Source organism: Lactuca saligna, chromosome 8 (assembly GCF_052625555.1).
Source record: "Lactuca saligna cultivar CGN05327 chromosome 8, ASM5262555v1, whole genome shotgun sequence".
Classification (NCBI taxonomy): domain Eukaryota; kingdom Viridiplantae; phylum Streptophyta; class Magnoliopsida; order Asterales; family Asteraceae; genus Lactuca; species Lactuca saligna.
In genome coordinates, this window is record NC_136424.1 from 160,755,189 (window position 1) to 160,777,529 (window position 22,341).

Below are 22,341 nucleotides of genomic sequence, written 5' to 3' on the forward strand. Positions count from 1 at the left end.
ATGAGTAATATACACTATACAATGCAACTTGTACAACACAAAATATCTATCCAGTGGGTGATGAGATTTCTTTTCACTTGGTTAATTATGACAATACCACCTACGATATCATAAGAATCAAATCTACAATTAATATTGCTAATATTAGAAACATAACCAACACTTTCATAAATACTATCGTAAGTAAATATAAAATAAGGAAACCAAATGAGCCAAAATTTCACACTTATTGAAAATAAATGAAAATTTGGATCTTGTCCTTACAACCTGTAAAACGAAAACTATGTTTCTAGATATTTCAAAAGAATAATACCAATTCATTAAATTATCTCAACTCCTTCAAAATAGCTCCATTTCCCATGTTCATATTTAGCTCACTGTGCTCAATCTTCCTTCTTTCTCTTAGCTCCCTTAATACCATCAAAATGTTATTGTCAAACAACATATTAAGAGTCTATGTGTAGGAACATATAAAACAATGGACTCGGATAATGGATGTACCTGAAGTAGAGTTACACGACTTGACTTTACTTTCCTCTAAGATTTTTCAGGTATTTTAGGCAACTTTATTTCTAATATCCATTGGTAGCTAAAAAAATGGTCTCTTTGGGATCAACACATCGAACAATCCTAGAACTAGCCTTTCTCTTTACCATACGATCAAACAACTTGATCTTGGACAACCCCTTTTGATTGGGAAGAGAAATATTTTCTGTATCACCATTGTTAATGTCCATGGAAACCTAGGAAATAGGCCCAATAAGCGTTCCGACTTTAGATAACCTCTTAAGTATTTATGCTTTAGCAATAATCAACATTTGAGTTATATAAATTAGGTTTACATCGATTTTCCTCATATAAAAGTTCTGAACTAACTGATCATATGACTTTAGAAGTGAGAGAAGAACCAAGTTAATGGATTGCTCCCTTAGGAAATCGACACCCAATCTATCCTACTTGTCAATGTACGATTTCCTCTTTAAAACATGCGCACACATATTATTTCCATCTTGATGTTTAGATGCCAACAGATGCCAACATGGATTGAGTTGCTTCATATATTTTAACTTGCAAAAAACTTGATGTTGGGAGAGTCACGGGAGGAGGAAGTGGAAGAGTTGAAGAAGCATGATGTCTAGTTCCGCCAATTCTCAAAGAAGGGAAAGCATTTTCACCTTGATCAAAATGTTGAAGATCATCTTCAGAAGGAAGAGAAAATTCCAAAAGAACGAGGAAGACCATTTCTATATTCATACGACATTTAAAATTAAGAGAAAAGAGAATTCAAGTTAGTTCATTTTAATCCTTAATTATTAGCCCAAAATTTAAATTAAGGCTAGGATCCATATTTTTGATTCAAACTTTGAAGAGGGGTGTCGTAATCAAGTCCGAATATGTTTTAGGTAGGTAAGGCTTTTACCAATTCTAATCTTATGAAACTCCTAGGTCTTTTGAGATTCATCGAATCTCATCAATGAAATGTTTAATTTCGGATTATGCTCTCAGTTTTGTGACTAGAATGCCGAGCATAACAAACGAGATGTGAATAACCATGAAAACCCTCTTGAGAACCTTGATGTCATTTACCATATCACATTGATGTATCGGTTAACCACACACGCTCCATCAATAATTATAATTTCAATATGTCCATCATCTTTCTTTATAGTCCGTATTAGTGTGTTGGTTAACCATATATGCTCCACTAATGACCTATAAAGCATGATGTGTATTTTCATGGATTAGCATACTTTTCATAATTTCCTAAATTAACTATGAGTGGGACTTTATAAAAGGTTTAGTTACTTTTTATCATTATACTTATTAATAAGATTATGTCCTATCAAATCCGTTCGGCTAACGACCCTCCACCATACAAGAGAGTGGTGGGTGAGAGTTGACACCAAGTGGTGGTCATTTTATATGCCACTTTCTTAAACTCCCCTTATAGTATGGTTTCGTGAATGAGGTGTACTAGTGATTTGACTGACTTTTCTTATACATATTATATATTAAACTTTTAATTATGCATATAGTATAAGGTGTATTTTAGAACATTTCTAAAATACTTGGTTTAATTTTAAATATTCAAAATTAATATAATTTAAAAAATAAACCAATTTTCATTTAATCTTTACCTTTTAATTAACAATTAATTAAATCAATTAAATCATAAGGATAATTCACAAATTCAATATATAGGATATCTAATTACCAAGATAAATATTTAGTTTAAAAATATTATCTAAACTAATTATCCTAGTCAATTTTGAATTATGTAGAAAACAATTTCGCTGATCAGAGGGTTCACCACGTCATGGCAGACAACTACCACGTCATGGCAGAATGATGAAAAACGTGGATCAAAAGATCCCCACGTTGTGGCAGAGGAGGACCACACCGTGGTGCTTTGACAAAATGAAGATTCTGCTAATTCTCCAAGTTGGTTTCATTCAAGTTCATGCAATGTACTATCAATTATAAGAAAAACATACACTTTGATACCACTAATGGGTTTTACATGTAATAGCGCGGATAACTCCTTATACACTTAAGGTTACATGAAACCTATTAGATCAATTTGATTATTCTATTGAAGTAACATTCTTTTCATATACACCTTAGCTATTTTCGGAAATCAAAAACAAGTTAGGACTTACATATCTTTTTCATTGTTGTAGTAAACAATCAACCAATTGTTATCAACCAATTGTTCTTGAAAGACACTTGGAAGAAAGTACCAGAAATCATGTGCCTCCAATAGTTCACTCCCAAACACTAGCAACTAGGAAACTTGAAGAGAGAGGAGAATAAAAGGAAAATTTCCAGCTATGCTCAAAGGTATAAGAGTGGCTGAAATTTGGAGCTACAAGACCTTATTTATAGTTGTTAGAAAAACTTTAGATAAGCCATACTTGATTAAAATAATAATATTTCAAATCAGGTAATTAGCTAGTTTCCTAATTATCTTCAAATGATAGAACCCTAAAATCCCCTCAAAACCATCCACTTCTTGTGGAAGGTTTTGGAATGCCTTTTTTTCAACTACTGAATAATTACAAATTAGGTTGTTGCATTTTTAATTAATCCAATTAATATAAAATACTAATAATAATTAATTTCTAGTTAATTCTTAATTAAATAATAATAATTCTAATTAATATATTATTCTCACAATATATTAACAAATACGTTATTTCTATTTATTAATCATATAATAAATCATTAAATCAGTCTCTCTCACTAAAAGTCATGCTATTCAATTACTAGGTTTGAGGGCAACCCAAAAGGAATTTGTTAATAATTATATACAAATTTAGTTATTGCTTAGAAACCTAATCTAACAATACTATACATGTATTAGATTACACCCCTTAAATAAAGGGATTTCTGTTTATTGTATTAGTATATAGTCTTGCATTAGGGTTAAACCTTAACTTATGGCGTGACCGGCTTTGTGACTGCTTTATACATATGTTCACTTTATGAGAACATTTTTCTTAGTGAAAAAACAACTTTGTAATCATCGTTGTTCTTTTTTTCTTCTATATTTATTTTCTTGTGTTTATACTTGTTTGTATCCGATCAAGAGATCCTTCAATAAGCAATCCCCAAGACCCTCGAAGCCAAAAAGAAGATGTCGATTGCTTCTATATTCTCAATAACATACAATAATTTTTTTGTAGTTATCTATTCTCAAGTCGAATTCGCACTTCCAGAACTCAAGATAACACTAAAAGTTTAGGGTGTGCCCTAGTTCAATAATATATGTCGATTTTGACTCTTTCATGAATTGCACCTTCATCGATTTAGATTTTTTTCATGAATTTCACCTTCATCGATTTTGACTTTTTTCCTTTGAATTTCTCATTTTAACCTCTATAATTTTCTTGCTTATAACAAGCTGAAAAGTGTTCAAATTGGAAATGTCTTGATGAGGATGATGTGAATGTGAAGCATGTGGTCACATATGAGAATGCATCGGTTAATAAGAATATTTTTAGGTCTTGTAAAAAGAAGTTATTGAGTTGAAGATCATGATGAGAATATTGCTTGCAATGGTTTTCTCTGTGCACTAGTAAGATTGTTTTTAATTGAAAGGATTCGATGTAAGAATGTTTTGCCTGTAAATTTTTGTAAGAAAGTACACTCCTATTTTGCTATTAACACAAATGATAAATGGTTGAATTCTTTGATATGTTGGTAAAGATAAATGGTTGAAAGAAAGTCTATTGTTATTTTGCTATTAACACAAAAAAAAAAAAAAAAAAAAAAAAAAAAAAAAAAAAAAAAAGTCTTCATTCTCTCTTGGATAAAGGAAATTTTATTCATTTTGTATTGTACTTAATGGGTATAAATACAAAACTATGTTACAAATACAGGGGAATCCACGTGGTAGATTTGTATGCATAATGTATCTTTAGTTTAATAAATCATAAACCATAAATGACATAACAAGATAACCACAAATTTAGTTTTATATTATCTTCAAGCAATAGAAATAGAATCCAAAAGGTAAACTTTAAAATATAAAAAACATATATATATATATATATATATATATATATATATATATATATATATATATATATATATATATATATATATATATATATGTGTGTGTGTGTGTGTGTAGAAAACGTTAGACGTTATGTAGTCGGTGGAGTGGAGTCTAGGGATTAATCCGGGACCATTAATTATTAAGAAAATTATTCAAAAATTTATATGTCTAACTTTATTCGTAAAAATATAAATAAATAAATATAAAAGTTTAATAATAAGTTTAACAAACACAACAATTTATCATCCAATTAATAAAAAATGTTATTCAAAATTTAATATATCTTAAGAAAATAAGTAAATTCGGGTATTTGTATATTTGAAAACATATAAATTTTGAAAATTTTGGCGAAAAGCTTTAAATTTGTTTTAAATTTTCTTTATATATTAGTTGAACATTAAAACACTATGAACTTTTGAAATTTTGAAAATTTTGGTTTAATATTTAAAAATTTGAAAAATTGAAATTTAGCTGATTAGCCCGCCTAAGACCGATTAGGGCCCGTCTAGGATTGATTAGAACCGTCTAGCTTCGACTTTGACCCTCTTTGACCAAAACCGATTAAATCAACCGATTAGCCTTAATCCTATTCAGTTGAAGACCGCCTAGCGATTAATCGGCCGCCTAGACCGATTTTTACAACACTGATGTGTATATATATATATATATATATATATATATATATATATATATATATATATATATATATATATATATATATATATATATATATATATATTGATCATGTATATTGATTGTTCTACTAAGTGATAGATAAAAACTTGGACATGTGTTTAGGATGAACTTATTTAATCAACGATAAAATTTTAGCCATGACTTTTACTATAAAAAGTTAATTAATTGTGTTTAACCAAATTCTTTTTTATTATGACATGTTTTAAACATGTATAAATTTCGATATTCTTTATACTTATTGAAAACTTGTCGATGTAAAAATATGGTTGGTTTGTTTTTCTTTATATGAGAATACTTATGACCATGTAACTCTTGTTTATCATGAAATTTCTTGAATAATAATATTTATGTCATGATCTTTTAAAACGAATTTTTATCTATATAGCTTATTTGAAATATTAATTGCTTTTAAACAAGTCTTTTATAATAAAAAGTATTTTAATTGTTATTAGTACGTACAACAACTTTATTGTATATGTGATCAATACTTTCTTACAATTTTTTCTACTTATAAAATAGTTTTATGACAATATGTTTTAAAACGTATAAGAATTTTTTTATTTATAAGAAAATTTTATGAGAATATGTTGTTTGCTTAAGAGACAATTTTACGACAATATATTTTATGCATGTGTATCTATTTATCTAATGATGTAATCATAATATCTAATTTAAAATATTGTCATCTTGTTTCTTTTATATAGTACACACTACAACAATATTAATTTTTCTTGAAAGCATAATTCGAGATCATTCTTGATATAAATAAATGATCAAACAAACAACCCTGATAATCACAATTTATAACCATATTTAATTAATTTTTAAAATTTGCAATAATGATCAATCTATCTAAAAAATACGACCCATCGATTCCACAAAAAAACTATCGATCCCAAAACAAATACACCATACCAAATCATCCCATTATTCCTCTAAAACGTGTAACCCATCTAAACCCATAAATCCCAAACATCAAACAAACAAAACCAAAAAAACAAAGAAAACCTTATTTATTCCTTCTTCAACCTCTCCAGTTACTCATTCCTCTCTTCATTCATCGAGTCAATTAGGTTGACAACTTTGGGCAACGACGCCATGGCTTTGACATATAATTTTCTCTGATCTATCATTAAAAATGCTACATGCATTGTAAGAACCAAGATTTTTGGGATATCTATGTTGTAGAATGTTAATTTCATAATTTGTTGACAAGGGGATTTTGGTCCTTTTTATGATATTTGGAACTTGTAGAATGATATTATATGTAATATATGTGCTTATGGTATGTTTAGAAGTTATGGAATATGTATGTTGATTGAATAATGCAATGGAATTGATATAAATGATATTCAGATGGAAGTGCTTAGGAAATGGAATGGAAAATGTTGTTTCTAGCCTGATCACGGCATGGTGAGTTGCTTGCCGTGACGCGGTAAGTGAGGCTATGATTTGGGTGTTTCTCCTTCATAAGTCATACGCAACGTAGTTTGCTCCGCAACGTGGTGTATGGATATCACGACGCCGAATGGAAAGTAGGTTGATATGAAGAATGGTCACAACAACGCAGAACAACGATGGCCACAAGTTCATTTAACTCACCACAGTTCAGTAAGGTCTTCACTACAACGTGGTTTCGAGCATAAATAAATTCGAACTCAAGGTTCAATTTTTCAAACACGCACACCAAGCCCTTGAGGAAAAGTTCCAACGATGTTGAGGAAGAAGGGGGTTCTATAGGTGATTTGGCTATATTGTGGCAAGTTGTAAGCATCTCAAACTCTTAAGGTAGTCGTTTTCTCTATTTTTCTAGTTTATGGAGCATTAATGGTGATTTTTGGGTTTAAGTTGATGATGAATGGTTTAGCTTGATTAACTTGTTAATTTATGATTAAATATTTGGAAGCTTAATCCATGGTTATTATGAAGTTCTAATGGTTAAATTCCATGTTTTGATTCTAGGGTTTGAAACCTAATAAATGGAAATGATGAAGAAGGTGATTGTGTAGTATAATCTAGTTAGATTATGTTTTTAGTGGCTTAATGGGTGTATTTTGGTTGTATTTGGAAAAAGGATGATCAAGTTAGTGTTTTACCAAAATATCAATTTTTGCTTCAAATCTATAATGATGTCTTAAGGGATTAAGAATTGTATTTTAGGGGATTAATGTATGTGAATGGCATAGGTGGTGTCACGGAAGGAATTAGAGCCTCTCAAGAGAAGCTTTGGAGAAGTTGGAAGTAGGTTGCTTTTTCATAACAAAAGGTTAGTTATACTATCACTTTAGAGTATGATTATGTAATATGGAACATGTGTGAGCATGGGGATATATGGATGTCATTGTTGGTTACCTAATCATTAGATGTTGTTATGATAAATAACTTATGTTATGTTATGATGTGTATACATCTACATGCAAAGAGCTAGATAAGGGATCCCTAGGGAAGAATGTGCTTCGATGTCTTGCATGGAAACAAAGATGATGATGACCGGTTGTTTACCACCCGATATATGCTTAGGTGATTAGTTACTTATGTGACAAGCTAGATATATGAAGTATGTTTAATGTTGTATGATTATATTACATAGTATGTTATGTTATAGCTCACTAGGTTTATAGTCTGACAAATATTGTTTCCATATGTTTACAGGTTCATGTAGCGAACTATAGATGAGTGGACTTAAAAGCATAAAGGACATTAGACTAGAATTTTGTTTCATGATTTATCTGTGTTGCTTTAATTATGGTTAGGAGATGAATTGGTAACACCCGTTGTTGTTTATGGGAATACCTTTAAATATTTTTGATACTCTAGTGTTGTGACATGCATGTAAACTTTGATATTTTCCCAAAATTTTAATGTTAAATGTTTATGAAAAGTATTGGTTGTTACATTAAGTATTAGAGCCATAGTTTGAGCAATTTATGTTTAATTGTCCCTACCCAGGCTTAAACTATGTGAGATAAAAAAAACAAAAAACAAAAAAAGAACTAGAGTGTTTTAGTGTAATGCCCAATTTATGGTACGTGATTTAAATATAGTATTTTCCTTCCTTAAGAGGAACTCGACGAGTCAGTAGCCCGACTCATCGAGTAGAGACGGGATTTGCACGCGTTTTTAGTTGGCGACTCGAGGAGTCCATATTTCGGACTCGGTGAGTCCGCTTGTCTAGAAGAAACCCTAAATCCCAGGTTTTGTACTCTATTTAAACGTCATTATAGCCTCCCACCCCAACCTCCAGCACCTTTAGAGCATTTCTCTGTAAACCCTAGTCCCCATTGTTTAGCTTGAGTGTTTTTTGATAGCTTAGGAGTTGTAGAAGAGAAGGAAGGAAAGAAGATCAATAGAAGAGAAAGGAGATCCAAGAGCTAGTTTCCACCTGCTTCATATTCTGGTAATAAAGTTATTACCTTGTTTATTCTTCCATTAAACCCTCTTTTATGCTTGTTTATGTCTCTTTTGGAGCTTTATATGATTTAAACTTGAGATTTGAGCTCTCCTTAGGATGGAGACCATAGATCTGGATGTTATTGAGCTCTAGGAACTCCATGTAGCTACCTTTATGCAAATATAGACTTGTTCAAAACCCTAAGTCTTTAGTGTTGGATGATTTTGGTGTTTTAGCCCCATTCTTATGTGCATGCACATAAAGTTGGAAACTTTACGTGCAAAACCAACCTTAGAACCCCAGATCTTTGCCAGATCTATGAATTGGATGCACTGAAGTTGACTAGAATCGACTGTATAGTAATGGCATGCAGGAGACTCGGTGAGTCCATATTCCGGACTCGACGGATCCAAGGCAATCTTCTTGTCTCAAGAATTGACTCGACGAGTTGTTCATACAACTCAGTAAGTCATAGACTAGACGTGTTCATATGATGAAGGAGAACTCGACGAGTTGTTCATAAAAATCGGCGAGTCGGATGAAGTTCGATTGGACAATAGTATGAAAGGAGAACTCGTCGAGTTGTTGCCAAACTCGACGAGTTGAAGCGAGTAGAGGATTAGAAAAGGTGTTTGGGACTCGATGAGTTGGCAGCCATGGTCGGCGAGTCCGGTCAACTGAAAGTTGAATTTAACCAAGAAGTTGACTTTGACCAGGGGTAAAATAGTCATTTTACCTTGAGAACAGTTATCAGTATCTAATTTAGTGTTTATGGGATTGTAACCGGGGAGTTCCGAAGCAGCAGTCAACCAGTTGTAGATTTAGCATCTCAACATCCAACGTTACGAGGTGAGTTTTCGTTCCAGTAGAAACGGGTCTACGACCACAATGTCGGCCCTGGTTAGTTCTGATGGGTTTTAGTCATAAGAACATCCTATGTGCTCATACAAACCCTAATGCTCGGATCTAGGTTTCTCTATTGTACATGCAAGTTATCCAAGACTATAAACCCTAATTCTAGCATATGGAAATCGATATTAACATAATAATGGGTTTAAGATATTACCTTGATTGTTATGTAGCAATAACAATCACAATTCCTTCTTGTAATGACTTTAGAAAGTTTAGAGTCACAAGTGTCACTCCTCTAATGGTTCACAAACACCAAGAGCAACAGGATGAAGAGGAGAAGAGAAGGAGGCTTCCCAAAATGTGTGGAAACCCTAGAAGGAAGCTTGTCCACGTTTTTGAGGCATAAGGATTCTATATATAGTGAGGCTATTAGGGTTATCTAACAAGGAAACCCTAAATTGGATGCTTAAGCCCTAAGCAAACCATGGACTCCTTTACTTAAGGCCTTGGATGATTTCTTATGGGTTTCCCCATAGAATTCGTCCACCCTTATATAATAAGGCAATCCATAGCCCAACTGCAACAGTCTTATAATAACAATTCCAGTCCCTTAAGTGTAATTAATCTCTTTTAGTCACAAACTTAATTTTTATCAATTCTTAACTAATATTAATTAAACAATATGATTTCTTCTTTAATATATTATTCCCATAATATATTAATAAATCATATTTAGTCCTTTCTCTCCATAATTCATCCTATCAAGTTGCTTTGGTGAGGGCAACCCAAAAGGACCATGCACCATCAGGTCAAGTACATACCAAAATAGTTATGGACTTAGACACTAATCCAATAGTCTCCCACTTGGATAAGTCTAATATCTACTCTGTGTATGACTTCAGACCCTGATCTGCAATCGTAGCTTTCCAAAGCTGCTGTCAACTATGATCCTATCAGATACGCGTGTCCTTTAGATAAGGGATCATATATTCCTCCATTCTAGATATCGTATAAGACATGATTTCAAATCATTCTTTCTGTACTACTTCTCGACTTCCGATTTATGACGACTGACTAATTCAACAAATCAAATTAGCCCTAGCCCGGCCGATCATTTATGTTTGTCATCATTAAATCATTGAGGGGCCAAAAGATACTGCTTTTATCTTACTTTGGATAAAAGGAACGGATAAACTTTGACTCAATGTTTGCTTGCACTTACTTACCGAATTACACATAACAATATGTTTTATAACACCAAGTTACTAGTGCGTTTACATATTATCAATGTGCAACCGACTCGCAAGATACAACTCACACATCTCGGTTTCAAGAATATAAGATGTTATCGTCTCACTAATCACCCGTGATAGAATCCATGAAGTGATCCAAGTGAGCGTGGGTTTAATTCAATGCTCAAATCATATTCATAAGCACTCATGAACATTGCAACAAACATTTGCTTATGTCTAATGCTCTTTAGACAATCCATACACCAATTCACGACAGTCTTTATTCATACCTACTTCCAATATATGAACGACTGTGGCCCGTTCGAATAATTTGACTATTGTAAACCAATTAAATTATTCAGGAAGTCAAAACATGCAAAGTGAAACACAAGGATAATACTAATCCCATATGACCTCAAACCTTTAAGTAAAAACAAAACACCTTTTATTTATCACCATATCGATTACTCATTATTTGTTGTTTCGGGTAATCAACTTCTTACTTGAATTATTACACTTGTCCCATGCTCTTACCATGCACACAATGTTTACTTATGGTTCTTACTTTGTGAAATAGATCAAATGTTCCAATTATACTCATTTCACAACTCCAAATCCTTTTTCATAAGTGAAAGAATATCAAATTCTTGCCACTTATAGAATATGTTAGATTCTAACCTTTTATGCAATGATCCTTTTCGTAATGTCATAGCACAAAAAGTCACAAAGACTATTGCCAATGATATTACAAAGTCCTCTATCGGAGATTTTTACAATACAATTCCTTAGATATGATGTCTCTCACTCAAAGTACATTCCTTTGAACATCCTTTGCATAAAAGTTTCTAGTCTAGACATAGATTTTCAATATTCAATTCCCAATATGGACACGTTTCCATATTTTCCATATGGCAACTCATTCTTAATAGAATCTTATCTATTCATAATAAACTCAATATGCTCCATCCAATATCATACTTCCAACTACTCACAAGCGACCAATCCTTAGCGAACTTTGGATTGTCCTTTGATAGTTGTTTAATTATCTTAGTCAAAACCGATTCTTGTCCTTTTTCCCTCTAAATGCGCTAGACATTTGGAAAATTTTAGAATGGTCAAATATTATAGCATTTGCCATCGATCCTATACCCGAAGTGTATGGGCCATGATGCACAATGTCTTACATGAAGATTTAATACTTTATCAATCTTTTGCCATAATATTTTACACGCTACGTTCTCATAAATCGAAATATTAAGAGGAATGCCGTAATCATAATCGAAATTTAAGAACGCACTATGTATACTTTGACTAAATATATTAAAATTTCTCAATCTAAGCTTTAGATTTTGAAACGAAGTACAATATTCTCTCCCTTAACTATAGCAAAACAACTTTACATCCTTACTACTTTGCAAAGTATAACTCTTGTTTTCTATAATTAATATTGCTAACTTGCAATACTGGCCTTAATAATCATACAATCATAACATTTATGCTCCCACTATCATGATGATTATTATAAACATAAAATTTATGCTCCCACTAGCTTTGACATGTATTCAGAAAACAGCTTAACTTACAAAAAAAAAATACCTATTCAATTTCTAAAGTTAATGCTTTGATAATCCTTTATCAAGGTTTCTTAATCTCATACACTTTTATCCAAGATAGCTCATATGTGTCTTAAACAATTAAGACTAATTGCCAAATCTCACAATTCGAATCAAGGAAAGGGATACCGTAACCATAATCGAATTCGAGAATACAATTTCACAATCACTATCTTCTTAAAATCTCTATTAGTGAAAGCATTTCCTCACAGTCATTTTCACAAAGGAGGAAATCTTATGACACTTAGATTTTAATGGTGTATGTGTTCCTATTCATATGAATTTGTCAAAACCAAGGTTTACGACAAATTCAAACTCATATGGACCGAACTATCTTAATCTTGATTTCTTGCCTTATGGTAGCACAACTACCCACCATGTCTTCCAAGTAGTTAAGCAGCGCACCCTTTCCTATCAATGTACTTTTCATTGGTTAAGGTCCTTGACTTTTTATGCATTCAAATGATAACTCATAGAACTCACATGCATAGTTAACTTAATTGGAATGGCATAGAAACAAAATAGTGTCAACACGATAGGTTGTAAACCTCAAGTCGTGTGCTAGTGATGTTCAATAAGGTTTATTTTGATTTGTTCTTGAAACATTTCAAGACCATTAATACTCCCACTGACTCCTTGACATATAAGATTCTCTTGTCAATAAACATTTTTTGACAAACAAATATTCAAGAGTTAGTGTAGTTTTTATCAAGACAAAACACTTCATAAATTTGGTCCTAGTTGGTCCTTGTCTTATCCAAGACATCACAACTTTCCACATTTGATGAATAATATAAACCTTCTTAATACTTGTCACTCAATGTCGCAATCTTAACTTTAAGACTTATTTTGGAACGAAGTATGATTGACTTCTTGATTTAACCATTTCTTCAATTCTTAATTCCTCTTCTTAGACATACAATTGCACTAAGACTTACTTAGAGGATCAATTGAGATATGGTTCTTAATCACTAAGACCTATCATAAAGCATACAAGGTACTCTCCCTTCTTAGAATGGAAAAACTTTTATCTTTCTACCTACTTGATTCTTCTTGTTCGTTCTGCTATTGATTTAAACATTTTCAATCAATTCAGAATTACACTTAATCTTATAAGTATAATCATATTTACTAAACTTTTAGTTAATCATGATGAATATCTTGGTTACTTTTATGGTGGACTTGATCAATACGCAACTTTGTGTACTTGATCCCCTAGTCCTTCACTTGACACTTTGTCAATGAATTAGTCTAATTTCCAAATGTGAAATTTTTCATTCATCGTGCAACCAAGTTGCATGATTCCAGGTTTCTGTCCAATTGAGACTTGGGCGATGAGAAACTTTTCCTATTTGATAAATTCTCGACATTTCCACAAACAACATAATTAAGAATCACATCCATTTGTTGTAAATATACGAACATCAATTTTTCATAATGATTTCATTGCAAGGAAATAAATAAACACGTGAAACAAAATTTATTTTATTTATAAAAGCAGCGGAAAACATTTGTCCTTACAATGCAAAATCAATTGAAAAACTATGTAATAAATATTCCTAACAACTCTATCTAAGCTCAAAATCTAATCTTCGAATCCATGTCTTCGTGATTAGATTCATCTTGCTATTTCATCAAGCTTCCTCTATTTTAATCGATCCTGCAAAACATTCAAATGCAATCTTATCACATTATGTATTAAGAATCAACGAATAGAAACTTAATCGAGTTAGATAGTGTATTTTTACCAGAAGTATAGCCATACTCTTTAACTCTCCCATCTTCTGGACTCTTCAGGCTCTTAGGGTAGACTTGTATCCAACGCCCTTTTTCTTGGTAGCAAACGCAGGTCGGTTCTCATAGAACATCCTCGGAAGCATGGTTGGTTGACTCTCCCAACAAATATGCTCTATTGCTTTGCCAAACCATTTCTGATTCAGCAGCAATGAGCATGTAAGTTAGTTCAATGAGTTTTGCATCATGATCCATCATATAATACTTTCTTTTGAACTCATTATATGATTCAGGGAGTGACTGTAGGACCCAACCTATAGCCAAATCATCAGGGAATGATGCACCCAACATTTTCAACAAATCAATGTGTGATTTCATTCCTAGAATGTGGGCACACACAGGTTTACCATCTTCATGTTTCATTACCAATAGGGCTTTAGTGACATTGAACCTTTCAATTCTTCGATCTTGTGGGTTAGGGAGAACAACGGGAGGAGGAGGAGGAAGCAAAGCATGATCTCTTATTCCTCGATCGAATCGTGGAATATCATCTTCATATGGAATGCTTGTTCCACGGGACTTGAGAAGACCACAGTTGTCGAACTTTGACATCTACAAAACGGGAGAAAACATGTTTTCACGTTAGTTGATCGATTGAGTCCTTAATAAATCACCCAAGTGAGATATTAAGGTTAGGACCCAACACAATACGCTACAACCTAGAAAAGGGATGCCGTAATCTAGTTGCAGAATATTTGAGGGTAAGTGAATGACAATTCACTAATTTCCACCACAAAAAACGAAAAAGAAATTTAAGTTTTAAATCTATGAAAACTCCTAGATCCTTTGAGATTCATTGAACGTTTCAATGGCATGTTTAAATCTCGATATGCCCCTCTAGTTTGTGACTGGGATGCCGAGGATCACAAAGCGAGTGTGAATAACCTTGCAAACTTACATGGTGGCCTTACATGTTACGGTCACCTATTTGATGTGCCGGTAAACCACACACGCTCCACCGAACTATGACAAACATTGAGTCACCCTTTGCTACCTTTGCTTAGAACCATTTAGTGTGCCGATAAACCACACACGCTCCACTAACGTCTTCGCAAGGACACAAAGTGTAATTTCATGGAATTGCATCAATTCACTTTTGCCTAAGTAACTAAGATTGAGAATTTGTAAAAGATTTAGTTACTTTTCTACTTCATTATACTTATAATGGAAGGTTTCGTCCTATCCTACCCGTTCGGCTAATGACCCTCCACTAGTCAAGAGTGCGGTGGGTAAGAGTGGATACCCATTCAATCGCCATTTTATAGGCAATTTCCTTAAACACCCCTTATAGACCAGCTTCGTGAATGAGACCTACTAATGGTAAGACTGAGTTTTACTCATACATATATATAATGTTAGACATTTAATGTTATATATAGTATAAGGTGTATTTTACACTTTTAAAATACTAGGTGGTCAAATTTAACGATTATACTTTTAATTCAATTAAATGTAAACCAAAATTTTTTATGCATTTATTAAACCTCTTTTAATTATACACCTTAATTAATTAATAAAACCATAAGGGTGTGATTTGAACATTTCAAAACAATACTAGGGTTTTAGAATTTAACATTCCTAAATTAAACCTTTTAATCAACTTTTTAAATTCCAAAACTTGAGGGCAAGTTTTGAAACATTTCAAAACATTAGGTTTAGAATTTAAATATACATCAAAATTAAACTTTTAATCAAAATTTAAATTCCAAAACTTGAGGGCAAGTTTTGAAACCTTTTTCAAAACATTAGGGTTTCAACTATTTAAATTTCAAAACTAAACTTTTGAGTTTAAATTTAAACTATAAAACCTAAAGGGGAAAATTGAAAATTTTCATAACACAAGGATCAAATTACAAAGAATATAAATTAAACAATTAATTTCATCATTATCTATATTTGACCTAATTTCAATTTCTTGCAAAATAAGTTACCCAATTAATACAAATAATCAAATCTTTATCATATAGGGAAGTTATTATCTAATCAATTGGTAATTATCTTGTGTTTTGGCAAGGATATTCATTAAGAAACAATAAAATTCGTATTTTATAGGTTAAAAACGAATATGGTAATAATCTTTATGAAAAACAACAACAAAATCCGAAATTTCCTCTGTCTGACGCTCCGACTCGCCAAGTCACACTTTGGAACTCGCCGAGTAGGGCTGACTCGCCGAGTCCAGGTAGTGACTCGCCGAGTCAGGTCGAGCAGAAGGCCAGAAAACGATTTTCAGTAACATAAAGCATCAATACAATAGAAACCAATTTAGGCTCTGATACCACTGATGAGTTTTAGTTATAAGAACATCCTATGTGCTCATACAAACCCTAATGCTTGGATCTAGGTTTCTCTATTGTACATGCAAGTTATCCAAGACTATAAACCCTATTTCTAACATATGGAAATCGATATTAACATAATAATGGGTTTAAGATATTACCTTGATTGTTATGTAGCAATAACAATCACAATTCCTTCTTCTAATGACTTTAGAAAGCTAGAGTCACAAGTGTCACTCCTCTAATGGTTCACAAACACAACGAGCAAGAGGATAAAGAGGAGAAGAGAAGGAGGCTGCCCAAAACGTGTGGAAACCCTAGAAGGAAGCTTGTCCACATTTTTGAGGAATAAGGATTCTATATATAGTGAGGCTATTAGGGTTATCTAACAAGGAAACCCTAAATTGGATGCTTAAGCCCTAAGCAATCCATGGACTCCTTTACTTAAGGCCTTGGACAATTTCTTATAGGTTTCCCCATAGAATTCGTCCACCCTTATATAATAAGGCAATCCATAGCCCAATTGCAATTATCTTATAATTTCAATTCCAATCCCTTAAGTTTAATTAATCTCTTTTAGTCACAAACTTAATTCTTATCAATTCTTGAATAATATTAATTAAACAATATGATTTCTCCTTTAATATATTATTCCCATAATATATTAATAAATCATATTTAATCCTTTCTCTCCATAATTCATCTTATCAGGTTGCTTTGGTGAAGGCAACCCAAAAGGACCATGCACCATCGGGTCAAGTACATACCAAAATAGTTATGGACTTAGAAACTGATCCAACAAGTTCCGAACTTCAGTCCGATGCAGTTTCCGGACTTCGGTCCGATGTAGAGGTTAAGGCCCTGGTTAGTTTCCAGACTTCGGTCCGATGCAGTTTCCTGACTTTGGTCTGATGCAGTTTCCAGATTTCGGTCTGATTCAGTTGGCAAGGCCCAGTATGTGCTTTATATGCTATTGTATGCTATGAGGTAGTTTGGGGGAGCTCACTAAGTTTCATGTTTACAGTTTTTAGTTTTGGTTTCAGGTACTTCCGTTAGCAATGGGAAGAGCTCGGGATGATGGCTTGGCACACACCATAGTTGTTTTATCCTGGGAGATTTATTCAGATATTTTGAAATGATATTGACTTCAGTTTGATTTGATACATTTATTATGAAATTTTGAGACATGAGATGCATGGTTTTATTATATAACATTTGATGTTGTGGTTTTTAGTAATGTTAAAACAAAAATTTTTGGGTTGTATTTTTGGGATGTTACATTTAGGGTCTTTCCTGAATACTTTTATGAATGTTAATTGTTAGATTTCATGATTCAATATATTTATCTTAGTGGTTTATGGTTATCAATTAGTTCGTACTAGAAGCGGAGTAAATCCACAAGAGTACGAAAGGACTTCCATGCCTAGAGGGAATACCTAGCTAGTTACCATAGAAGCTATTAAGAAGCTTCTTACTGAGTAGAAAGAAGATAACCGCTAAGATATGAAACCTCAAGGATTTTAAGTCCAATTTCATATAGCATAAGAGAATTATAAAAATAAGTGTATCAAGATTGTGATATATCATAACAATCTTGTTGACGATGATTGTAATCATAAAAATAAAGTTTGTAAAACCTTGATTTCTGGTGGGTATAAACCATAGATCTTATGGGTTTTAAGCGATGTATGTGATATTGCAAAGAAATTTATAGAAAGAAGTATGTAATTTTTGTGCTATTTCACATAAAGCATGGAAAAAATGATTTATGATCACAAATACAGACTTTGTAAAACCTTGGCTCAAGTTTGTTTAAACTTGAAACTTTATGGGTTTTAAGTGCGTATGTGTAAATGTGAGAGATAACTATATATAGAAATGGTAAGCTTTTGGTGTTTCACATTAACCATGTTGTTAATGGCAAGATCATCAACACAAAATTTATAAAACCTAAGTTTCAAGTTGTAATTAACTTGAAACCTCAAGGGTTTTAAATGAAGTAGTGATAAGGATATGAACGAAATGAAATGTAGTTGGTACTACGAAACATGGTTCATTTCTCCATCAACTTGTATAGTCTCATACTATAATTTGAAAAAAATTCACTGTCAATTCATTATGGGAATAGATGAAGATGTTTTACTATAATCATGGTAACAATGATTAAAGATCGTTAACACAGATATTGTAAACCATAATTTCAAGTTGGTATTTACTTGAAATATCAAATGTTTAAGTGATGGAAATAAGATAAATTCATTGTAAAGTTGGTTGTTTTTCATAGAAATCATGGTTAAATGACTTTTGATTATCAAAAGTGCTTTCGCAAAACCATATTTCCAAATTGGTTTAAACACATAAGATCATTGTAAAGTTGGTTGTTTTTCATAGAAATCATGGTTAAATGACTTTTGATCATCAAAACTGCTTTCACAAAACCATATTTCCAAATTGGTTTAAACATAGAGAATCAATGGTTATACATCTAGCATTGTGAAACCGTCAATTCCTTGTTATATACTTGAACAATCACTGTTCACCATCAATTTCTTTGAGTTTTGATTATCAAAAAAGAAAAATATGTTTGTTTTTTTCAAAAATTTAAAGAACAAGAAAATATTTTTAGATTTTTCCAATTTTAAGAAATATAAAGTCTTTTTGGATTAACAATTTATTTAAAATAATTAATTAATAACTTTGAATTTTACTATAAAAGTTTAATTAATTTTATAACCATGGTTCCCACGGGTTATAAACTAGTATCTACTATATAGATATGTCCAAGGAAAAACTTAGACATGATATGCTTATATTTCTTCTAAACAAACAAATATCCAATAGAAAACAAATCGAAAAAGGCAACATACGTATTCATCAATCCTACATAATTTCATCATTAAAAATTATTTATAATTTAAGATATTAAGAGAAAAAATCACACATAGTACAATGTATCTCAAACCGCATTAAAATCGTCTGCACCATATCAAACTCCACTGCACTACATAACGTGGTTTAGAATCTTCGTGGTGTGGTTTGCGGTTTTCGAAAATCTCAAACCGTATATACGGTGCGGTTTGCGTTTTTTTGACACTAAACCGCACCATGCACACCCCTATTTAATACCATGCATGAAGAGCTTGTTTAAGTGTGTCATTTAAGAAAGAAAATTTCATACCCATTTTAACTACTTCAAAGTATTTATGTGCAACATACGACAAGAAAATGTGAACAACTTCCAATCTTGCAACAGGAGAAAATGTTTCCTCATAATGAATACCTTCCTCTTGATAGTATCTTTTCAATGCAAGTCTTGCATTGTTTCACACCACATTGCCTTCTTTCGCTAAAATTCTTAAGTTATGCTTGCATTGCTTCCACCCAATCAGAATGATATAACACAGGCTTCACAATTTTTAGTTTAATCTCGGGAATAAACGAATTAAATATGAAAAACTCTTGATTTATGTTTAGCAAGGTATGTCTCTCTTTTTGTTGTGAATGAGTAAGAACACCAGTTGACGTTTCACCAATGGCTTGCGATTTAGGATGATATTTTTTCCATTTCACTAAAGGTGGATAATTGGAATCATACTTAGGAATTACTTCAGAATTAAGTTCTTCATCCTCATATTAATCACCATTATTATCCCATTAGACACCAAGATCATCTAACATTGCTCTCTCACATGGACATGAGCATCATCTATAGAATTCTCCCCTTGTTAGGTGCATTTCATGCATTCATTTTTTATAGTTTTAGTTCATAAAAGTGCATTACATTTAGGTTTAGACTCATGCATTTTGTATAATTTCGGGATTTTTCATGATGCAACTCCATTCACACACTTTTAGAATATTTCAGGGACTTATGAAGGTTGGATCTTGTTGGAGGAAGTTATCAAGAGTTGGATACAAAGTTGTAGAAGTTTTGGAGCTTTGAGAGAGAGAGAATGAAGAAATGAAGAATTTGGTTTCACAGGAATTTACACGGCCGTGTAAATTTATGCCTTTGATTTACACGGGCCGTGTAAACGTATATGCAAGGACATTCTACTTCGAAGACCTGGAAGACTTAAGCATTCTACTTTTCTTGTTTACACGGCCGTGTAAATGGAACCCTTTGGTTTACACAGGCCGTGTAAACGTCTCGGCAGTTTTAAAGTGGTTTTGTCTTCTTATAATTCAGACAATCAGTTTTTATGGAGGTTAGGTCGGATTTTGGGAGGAGAAGAGACGATTTTCAGAGCTTTTGCAAGTAGATTAACACTTGGAAAACACTTTAATTTCTTTTTGTAAGTCAATTTGAAGTTTAAACTTGTTTGATTTGTAGTCCAACCTAGATATGTGTGGTTGATTTTATTATCATTTCCGAATCTGAATTCTTAAGTATGTGTTGTTAGATTGTAACTTGAATTTGACTTATGTTTAACATCTAGTAATCTTTGATTTGATCTTAATCATGTGTTTGATTAGTTCTCTTTTTCACTTGATCAATGAACTAGGGTTCTATTCAATCTAGTTAGTCAAATCATGAAATTCGTATATGTTTTATGATTTGATGTTAGTAACACTCACTTATTTGGTTGTAATTAGATCAAAATTAGTGCAATCAAAGATTAAATGTTTATATTCCCAAGCTTAAGAGGAATGTTAAACATTGTTGGTAATTAGTGCAAGAACTTAATGTCATTTAATGATTTAATGCAAGAGCTTATTTGGGTTGAATCAAATAAATGAAATTTTATTTAAAGAGCTTATTTTGAATAGAATACTTTTGCCAATTTGGATATTAGAGTTTATTAATATCCAACTTACTAACCTAGATTGAACATGAGTTATAATCATATTACATCTTTCAACATAATACATATATAAGAGTCAGAATCGGAAATGTACTTCTTTTACTGCATTTGTTTTCAATCTTTCTTATTTATGAAGTTTAATTCAAGTTTAAATACAAACCCCCATTTCAATATTACTTGTATTATGTGTGAAAATATGGTAAGATGAAAAGTCTCGTATCTCTGTGGACCGACCCTGCTTACTCTATACTATCTTTAGTATTAGAAATAGCAGTGATTTGAGTTATATTAATATTATTTTATCCCATCATTTGTTGGTTTGACACCCAAACAAATTGGCGCCGTTGCCGGGGATACGGTAGTACTAATTGTTTATGCCAAGATCTTTTCGCACAGGTACACCTTTACCAGTTGATTTGGAAATAGAGAAATCTGTTAAACAGAGAAGGAAGCAAGCCAGACTTTTAAAGAAACAACAACAATCCAGAGCTTCTTCATCAAATCCATCAACTACATCCTCTCCAACATCCAAAAGTATCACCCCACCATCTTCACCTACTCCTACCATGGCAGATAACCATGGAGGACATCAAAATCCTCCACATCCACCACCTGAACAAACCTTTAGACAATGGGCTACTCTAGATGTCACCCAACAACCTTTGTGCATAAATTACCCTGCAGCAATCAACTTTGAACTCAAGTCTGGACTTATCCATTTGTTACCCTCATTCTGTGGTCTTGAGAATGAAGACCCACATAAATTCCTTAAGGAATTTCATGTTGTTTGTGTGGGTATGAAGCCACATGAAGTCACAGAAGATCAAATCAAGTTAAGGGCATTCCCCTTTGCTTTACAAGATTCAGCCAAGGAGTGGTTGTATGACTTACCACCGGGGTCAGTCACAACATGGAATGAACTTGCAAGGATGTTTCTGGATAAATATTTTCCCGAAATGAGAGCTTCAGCTTTACGTAGAGAGATAATTGGCATCAAGCAACAAAAGAGAGAAGCATTGCATACTTATTGGGAACGGTTCAAGAAATTGTGCTCAAGATGTCCACAACATGGGATTACAGAATATCAGTTGCTGCAGTATTTTTGTGAAGGAATGTCA